The sequence below is a fragment of the Narcine bancroftii genome, chromosome 5 (genome assembly GCF_036971445.1).
Source record: "Narcine bancroftii isolate sNarBan1 chromosome 5, sNarBan1.hap1, whole genome shotgun sequence".
NCBI lineage: Eukaryota > Metazoa > Chordata > Chondrichthyes > Torpediniformes > Narcinidae > Narcine > Narcine bancroftii.
In genome coordinates this window covers 140484073-140492791 of record NC_091473.1, presented here as the reverse complement: position 1 = coordinate 140492791, position 8719 = coordinate 140484073, and the positions used below count along the sequence as shown (strand labels likewise).

General features: G+C 39.5%; 1 protein-coding gene across 1 annotated transcript in view; it reads right to left on the bottom strand.

Moving 5' to 3' along the window:
- Positions 1–276: 276 nt before the first annotated feature.
- Positions 277–8719, bottom strand: part of rpap2 (RNA polymerase II associated protein 2) — a 123668-nt gene continuing 115225 nt past the window's right edge. Inside the window, exon 12 of the mRNA XM_069939231.1 lies at positions 277–1966. The gene's annotated coding sequence lies outside the window, so the exon portion shown is untranslated. The remainder of the gene's footprint in view (positions 1967–8719) is intronic.

The window sequence follows — 8719 nt, the reverse complement described above, 5'->3', positions numbered from 1 at the left end:
AGGGGGAGGGAGGGGGAAAGTGGCTTGGTTTTGTATATAACTGATTAACTGCAATTTGTGATTGATTACTGGAAACTGAGTTTGAAAATTCAATAAAAGGGAAATAAATAGCACAAAGCACAAAAAAAAAAATCATCTGAGGTATTAAAGACTGGTACATTAATTGGGGAAGAATGTTGGAACCACTGCTTCGTTTTAAGTTGGATGGTCAAAGTCAACATGGGGAAGTAATATTGAAATATAAAAGTCACATATTTACTGAGAAATGAACATGACTTGTTAAACATGAAAAAGCTTTATTTTACTATCAGCAATATTCCCAAACTGACAACCTTGGAAACATTTGGTGGCATTTCCCAAATTCTCAAGCTGAATAAATACAGAGATTTGCGATAAGATGAAGGACAAGTTATTCAGTTCAATTAACTCTGGGTATAAATAACTTAAGATTCATTAATAAAGGTTGAATATATATTCGAAAGCCATGGCTTTAATCTCCTTCAATATTGTTTTTATGGTTTATTTTCATTGTATGGACATTGTTTAATGGGTTTAATGTTGAATGTTGAGTGGATGGGGGGGGGGGGTGAAGGAGGGAGGGGAGGGAGGGGGGAAAAAGGGGAGAAAATGACACTGAGTATATTCAAGAGGGAAATGATTATGTGTATTTTGGTCAATATGGTTCATAGTGTGAAAAATAAAATTGTTATTATGAAATCGTAGAAATTTATGGCAAAGAAGGTGACTATTCAGTCTTCGGGTTTGGATTGCTAAAAAAGAGTTGTGCAGGTTAATGTTTCACTCTTGTATAATACAGCACTCAAGAGCCTATTTGAGTACACTTTCTTCTGCCCTTACCACCCTTTGTAATAGTGAGTTTATCTACCCTCTGGTGAAATCATTTTTCCAATCCCTTGTACTTAGATTTATGTTGCTTGAAATTCATACTTTCCCGAAGGAAAAAATACCCAGCCCATCCACAAAAATATCCAACCCATCCACTTTACCTAGACCCCTCCAAATTTCCGACGCTCTATTTCCAGCACAACCCTGCCAATGGAAACAAGCTCAGCCTAAGAAATCTTTCTCCAACACAACAACTACAGTGCAACTCCGATTATCCGGAATGGTCGGGACCGGGCCTATTTCGGATAAAAGATACTTTCGGATAACATGTCATTTTTTAAAAACAGCCCTGTAGCAACAGCAAATCACTTGTAACAGTATTTAAACAATAACAAACAACAAGGGAAGGCTTTTAAAGTAGGAAATAATGTTCAATTCTCACAAAAAAAATAACCCGAACAAAATAAGATAAATCCACTGCCAAAAACTCAAAATTCTACTCAGAGGTTTTTCCAAAATTCTAAAACTTTATCAACCTGTGATGTCAGTTTGGCTCTGAATAAAAATTGGATAACTGAGTGTTTCTGATTGTTTTGGATACCCTCATTTATCCAAAATTTTTCGGAGGCGAAATTGTGTCGTTTTGGATTCAAAAATTTTCAGATAAATGGAGGATTTCAGATTTTTCTGAAATCCTCAATTATCTGAAAAAATCTTCAGAGCTGAACAGATGCCACTTCTGGGTCCAAAAAAGTTTCGATAACTGAGAATTTTGGATAATCGGGGTTGTACTGTATCTTGCATTTTGAATAATGACTAGTGATCTCATTCTTATGAGATGGACGAGGTAGATGAGAGTTGACAATTCTTTCAAGATGGCAACAAAATATTTATTCAGAATCAAACCAAGGTGTTAGCGACCATATCCAGTTTAGGATTTTGTTCTCCAATAATCCCCACCTGTTCCTTTGCTATTCAATTGTTTTTTTATGATATTATAAAGCATCTTGGAATTTTCCTTCATCTCACTTGCTGGCAATTTTTATACTCCTCTTGGCAACTTTAATTTCTTTTTACTTCCATCCCATGCGATTGAAGAGAGTTAAAAAAGAAATGCATCCTGTGGACATGGTGAAGGAGAACAGTCAGTTAAAAACTAGTACAAGGCTGTGTGGAAGCAGAAGTAGTTGGATGGGGAGCAAGTAGCCACAGCAGGCTCCACATTGGACATTTGCTGTTGAGATGAAAACAACTGGAAGGGAAAGTAGCAGTTAAGAAAATTATCACGAAAAAAAACGAAGCCCTCCTTGCCTCTTAATGGACTCTTAAACGCCTCTGTTTTTATTCCTCTGACTTTCAGGAATGATTAAGGATCAGTGACACAGGTGGGGAACAGCAGTTAAACCTCTTGAGAATGTGAGTGACAAAATGTCTCATTCACTCCCATGCATCTTTAACATGGTTCTGTATTGATTGCAAAATAGATAGGATGAGAATATTTCCTGTAAACTGCAGAATTTCCCCCACAGTTGAATTAGCTGTCCGATACCTGGTTACTTTTTGGAATATTTTTAAAAATACTGCTCAGGTTAGATTTATCGATAAATAAACCAAAATTGCAACTTTTACGTCAAAATGGGATTCCAAAATATAAACATTGGTAAAGTGCCAAATGTGATTTAGTTTAACAATGTGTTATGACCGAAAGGGACATATCAAACTGACAGCTTTTGCAATTTATGAAAAGAATGTGATTCATTTTTGGAGGGATAAGATTACTAATGCCTTGTACAATATTACCTCTCAAGTTCCATAAACAAAATATTAGGGGGACTCAGTCAATTGCTTAACTATTTCGACTGCTAACGATGACGATTCTAGAATCCCACACTTAATGTTTCCAAAAACAAGTTATATAAATTGTTGAGGCATCTTTAATTCTTAAACTTGTAGTAAAAAGTCTTTTGAATGAGTGTGAAAATTTCATTCTGCAAGGAATCTGGAGGAAATTTAACAATAAAATCATAGGATAACACAATAAAGCGAGCAGCTCTTTATTGCGCTTGTGAGTCCTTTTTGATAGTTATCCAATTAGTGTTATTCTGCTGCTCTTTTCCTGGGAATTTATAACTCTTTCCTTCCTTCCCCAAACCAATTAATTCTTTGTATATTTGCAATTCATTTAACACCACTAGAATACGATTGTAAAGAGTGATGTAATGATTTAAAAATGAAAGAGAGTTTACATTCTGAATTGCTTTTTCTCCACACTGATTGTACATGGTTAAGTTTAAAGATTGCAGATTCATGATGAGATTTTTCCCTTTTTGTTCAGAAAGAAGTATTCAAGCATAAAACCAAATCATAATTAAGATACATTAAAACCCCTGTTATCTGGAAATCAAGCAAACTTTTTTTTTACTGGCAGCCTCAACCTCAAGCAACCAGCAAATAGGTAGAAGATACAGAAGTTTAAAATTGGCGGGCAACATCATTAGTTTGACAATACATGCAGGCCACAATCTCAAGCAACGGCAAGATTCACTTATCCGGCATCTACTTATCCCCGTGTCAGATGCCAAGGGTTTTACTGTACTTACCTTTCCCAAATGAGGTTTCCAGTTCTCTCTAAACCCCCACCATCGACCTTGCATCCTCCTAAAGAGCGACGTTCCCAGAACTAGCAATCATGTGCTCTACTGCCATCATGGTGGTTAGGTGTAAGTACATCACCAACAGATTTCTAATCCATTCAGGATAAATATAATCAAGCATCTACAGTGTTCAACAGTTCTAGTAACAGTACTACATTGACCATTGCTTCAGTACAGTTTTGGCATTTTGCTCTCCAATTCTTCAAAAGTCTGAAGAAAATTGCCGATTGAGTGTTGGCTTTTCTATATTGCATCTCTGCCCTTGATAAACTGCATTTTGTCTGTTTAATTTTTGGCAGTTCTAGCAACAGACCAGCAATTGAAGTCTAGGTACCACAACTCCCTGTGTTACAGGGAGTGTGGGTGTTCAATTCTCAGAAAAGTATCCATTCCACAATTTTCTATAATATGAAATCATGTCATTTGTGCTTGGAAGAAATGAGAGCTGAAAAAAAGTGATATAGACACAGAATAAAAAAAATTGTTCTCATGGAATCTTAAGATATTTTAGTAATGATTTGTGAATTCCAGAAGGCCAAATTCTCAATGCCCAAACTGCAGCAAAGCAGATTTGTCTGTCCTTACCGTGCACTAACGAACTTAGCACCCTTCGATTTCATTCCCATCTTGTTAATTTATATAACATCTATGTATTTAAAATAAACAATGTGAATGCTGTGTATATTTATTTCATTCTCTTTGAATTTTACTCCAAAGGATCTTGCTGATGCTTTTCTGTTGATAGGCCTCATTAATCCTCTGAAGAGGGCATAACACAAAAATCTATACAGGCCCCAAAAGGTCTGCAGGCAGTTGTTTCTTTATGTATTCCAGTGCCGCAATGATATAAATACTGATTAGAAGCTCTATCAACACATGGATTAACACATAAAAATAATAAAGATGGCATGGGTTTCTAGAGGGATGTAAACATTTTCATACAATTGCCAGTTGTGTTTGTCTCTTTTTGGCAAAAAGGTAAGCCTCAGGGATCGGTGTTGGGCCCTTCGTTGTTCGTCATTTACATTAATGATTTGGATGACAGGTTGGTAAAGTGGGTGAGTTAATGTGCAGATGATACAAAAATAGGGGAAGTTGTGGATAGTGAGGGTTTTCGTGGACTGCAGAAGAATTTGGACTGCTTGGAAGGGTGGGCTGAAAGGTGGCAGATGGAGTTTAATGGAGATAAGTGTGAGGTTCTTCATTTTGGGAAGAATAACCAAAATAGGATGTATGCAGTGAAGGGGAGGACATTGAGGAATGCAGAGGAACAGAGGGATCTTGGAATAATGGTCCATCATTCTTTGAAAGTGAATTCTCATGTAGATAGGGGAGGGTGAAGAAGGTTTTTAGTTTGTTGGCCATTATGAATCATAGCATAGAATATAGGAGCTGGGAAGTGATGTTGAGACCGTTAAAGGCATTGGTGAGGCCAAGTTTGGAATATTGTGTGAAGTTCTGGTCTCCAAATTATAGGAAGGATAAAAATAAGGTACAGAGGGTGCAAAAAAGGTTTACTAAAATGCTGCCTAGATTGCAGTATCTGGAATACAGAGAAAGATTGAGTAGACTGGGACTTTATGCATTGGAGCGTAGAAGGTTGAGAGGGGATTTGATAGAGGTATTTAAAATTATGAAGGGAATAGATAGAGTAGATGTGAAGAGGCTCTTGCCCCTGAGGGTAGGGGAGATTGGACAAGGGGTTATATGTTAAGAGTTAGGGGGCAAAACTTTAGAAGTAACATAAGAGGTTGCTTCTTCACTCAGAGTGGTGCTGAGTGGAATGACCTTCCGGAAGAAGTAGTTGCGGCAGGGTCAATTCTGTCATTTAAGAAGAGGTTAGATGAGTACATGGATGTGAGAGGGTTGGAGGGTTATGGGTAGGGAGTAGGTAGGTGGAACTAATCGGAGTTTCACGTAAATCGGTGCGGACTAGAAGGGCTGATATGGCCTGTTTCCGTTCAGTAATTGTTATATGGTTATAAGTTAACAGTAAATGTTCAGACGGTGATGGTCACAGCACTGAATAAGCCCCTTTAACCCACTAAGTTTGTGTTGACCATCAAGCACACATTTAATTATGTAAATTCCCAATCTCTCCACATTCACCTTAACTTACTCTGATTCTATCATACACTGACATACCAAAGGGCACTTACATAGGCCAATTAAGCTACAGGCCTGCTTGTCTTTGGTTCATGGGCAGAAACCAGACCACCCAGAGGAAACTCACATCATCGCAGGGAAAGCATGCCAACTCCATACAGAGAGCATCAGAGGTCATGGTTGAAGAGACAGCACAGGAACAGGCTCTTTGGCCCACGTGTCTATACCAACTATAATACCCTCCTTTACCACTTGTGTGGCCACTTTCAAGAATTTAAGGACATGAACCCCCAGATTCGCTGTACATTAATGTTTTTAAGAGTCCTGAATTAACTGTACATTCATCTTGCAAAGTGAAATACCAAGGAGCCTAACATCTGTGGTTGGTAAGTTACAAGAGTATTCTGAGGGAGAAAATCTTCGCATGGGAAGTGAGAGTGCTGAACTCCTGAAGAACTACCCATATGAACACTCTGTGACTACAATTCATTTAATAATATTTATTCATTTTAATATTTTATATATTGTATATTTTAATATTTATGGATGGCAGAGTTAGCTGTTACAGCGACCTGGATTACATCTGGTGCCATTTGTAAGGAGTTTGTACATTCTCCTAGAGTCTGTGGATTTTCCCAGGTGCTCCAGTTTCCTCCAACCTTCCAAAAACACACGGGATTGTAGATTAATCTGGGTGTAATTGGGCAGCACAGGGTTTAACTAGATGGAATCGGTTTCTACCGTGCTCTAAATAACATTTTTTAAATTAATTAAAATTTATATACATACTATGCATATTTATCATTTGTCTTTATGTGTCCTATGTCTGTGTGTTTGCAATGTTTTACACTGAGGTCTGGAGGACCATTGTTTGTTGGGTTAAATAAATGAACATACACTTGGGATGGACAAGGGCTGCTCGAGATTGTCAGCCCGGTTTTGTAAATGATTGAGTGATAAATCTGACTGAATTTTTTTTGAAGAAGTGACCAAAAGAAGATAATGAAGTCAGAGCTATAGGTATTGTATACATGGATCTCAGCAAGGTGTTCCATAAGGTTTTGAATGGTAGGCTGCTCTGGAAAGTTAGATAGCATGGCATCCAAAGAGAGATAGCAGAGTGGATGGAAAATTTGCTTCTTGGACATTTTGGCATTGAACATTTTGTTTCCAAGGATATTTTGGCCCTCACAGTTTGGCATCTGTAATTTGGTGCTGGATATTTGGCGCCCAGTTTGGAGCTGGACATTTTGGCCCGACGCCCAACTCACTGCCTGCTGGCCGACTCCATCCCGCCACATTGCCTGAAACCCCTGCATTGCAGCACTGCCTGAATCTCTCGTGCTTATTTATATGATTATTTAGTAAATATAACAATAAATCCAAAATTATTGCCGGGGGAAGTGGTTTCCTGGGGAAGGGGGGGGGGTGGGGAGGAGTTTCTATGACACAGTTCAGGCAGTGCTGCAATGCCGCGGGGAGCCGGGCCAGCGTCAAACAAAACAATAAATCCCAAAATGTTTGCTGAGGGAGGGTTAGATCATTTGTATATAAGTGATTATTTGTATATAAGTGATCATTTAATAACAATAAATCGCAAAATGTTTCTGAAATGCCGCTACACCAGGAGTTGCTGGGCCAGCACCAAGCTGTTGGCGCCAGAATGTCCAAGGGGGCTACAAAAGTCATTTTTTGGGTGCCAAAATGTCTGATTCCGGAAAGCAGAGGGTGATGGTGGAAGGTTGTTTTTCAGACTGTAGGTCTGTGACTTATGATGTGGCACAGGGTTCGGTGCTGGGACATGGTTGTTTGTCATCTAAATCAATGATTTAGATTAAAATGTACATGGCATGATTGGCAAGTTTTCGGATGACACTAAAGTGGAATTGTAGATAGTGAAGTAATTTGCCAATATTTTGCAGTAGCATCTTGATTGGCAGGGCAGGTGAGTAGAGGAATGGTTGATAGAATTGAACATAGAGAAATGAGGTGTTGCATTTTGGGAAGAACATGCAGACAATGGCATGGTTCTGGGAGTACAGGTGCAGAGTACCTTGAAAGTGGAGTCAAAGGGAGATAGGGTGGTCAGAAGGCTTTCGGCCTTCATCAGTCGAATATTGAATACAGAAAATGGAAGGTCATGTTGCAGTTATATAAAATGTTAGTGAGGCCTCATTTGTTTTCAGTTTTGGTTACTGTGCTACAGGAAAGATATTGTCAAGTTGGAGAGGGTACAGAGAAGATTCATGAGGATGTTGCTTGGATTTGGGGGACTGAGCTGCAGGAAGAGGTTGAGCAGGCTAGGGTAACTGGTGATCTCATAGAGGAATACAAAACATGAAAGGAATAGATTGGATGAATACACAGAGTCTTTTGCCCAGAGTAGGGGAATTGGTAACCAGAAGACACTGGTTTAAGGTGAGGGAGGAGAGATTTAATAGGAACCTGAGGGGTAACTTCTTGTACACAGAGGGTGTTGAGTTTCCAGTGAAGAAGTGAGAAACCACACTAACGTTGGAATCAGAAAACATTAAGAGATACACCAGTTTACCTATCTCGGCTGCACCATTTCATCAGATGCAAGGATCGACAATGAGATAGACAACAGACTCGCCAAGGCAAATAGCGCCTTTGGAAGACTACACAAAAGAGTCTGGAAAAACAACCAACTGAAAAACCTCACAAAGATAAGCGTATACAGAGCCGTTGTCATACCCACACTCCTGTTCGGCTCCGAATCATGGGTCCTCTACCGCACCACCTACGGCTCCTAGAACGCTTCCACCAGCGTTGTCTCCGCTCCATCCTCAACATCCATTGGAGCGCTTACACCCCTAACGTCGAAGTACTCGAGATGGCAGAGGTCGACAGCATCGAGTCCACGCTGCTGAAGATCCAGCTGCGCTGGATGGGTCACGTCTCCAGAATGGAGGACCATCGCCTTCCCAAGATCGTGTTATATGGCGAGCTCTCCACTGGCCACCGTGACAGAGGTGCACCAAAGAAAAGGTACAATGACTGCCTAAAGAAATCTCTTGGTGCCTGCCACATTGACCACCGCCAGTGGGCTGATAACGCCTCAAACCGTGCATCTTGGCGCCTCACAGTTTGGC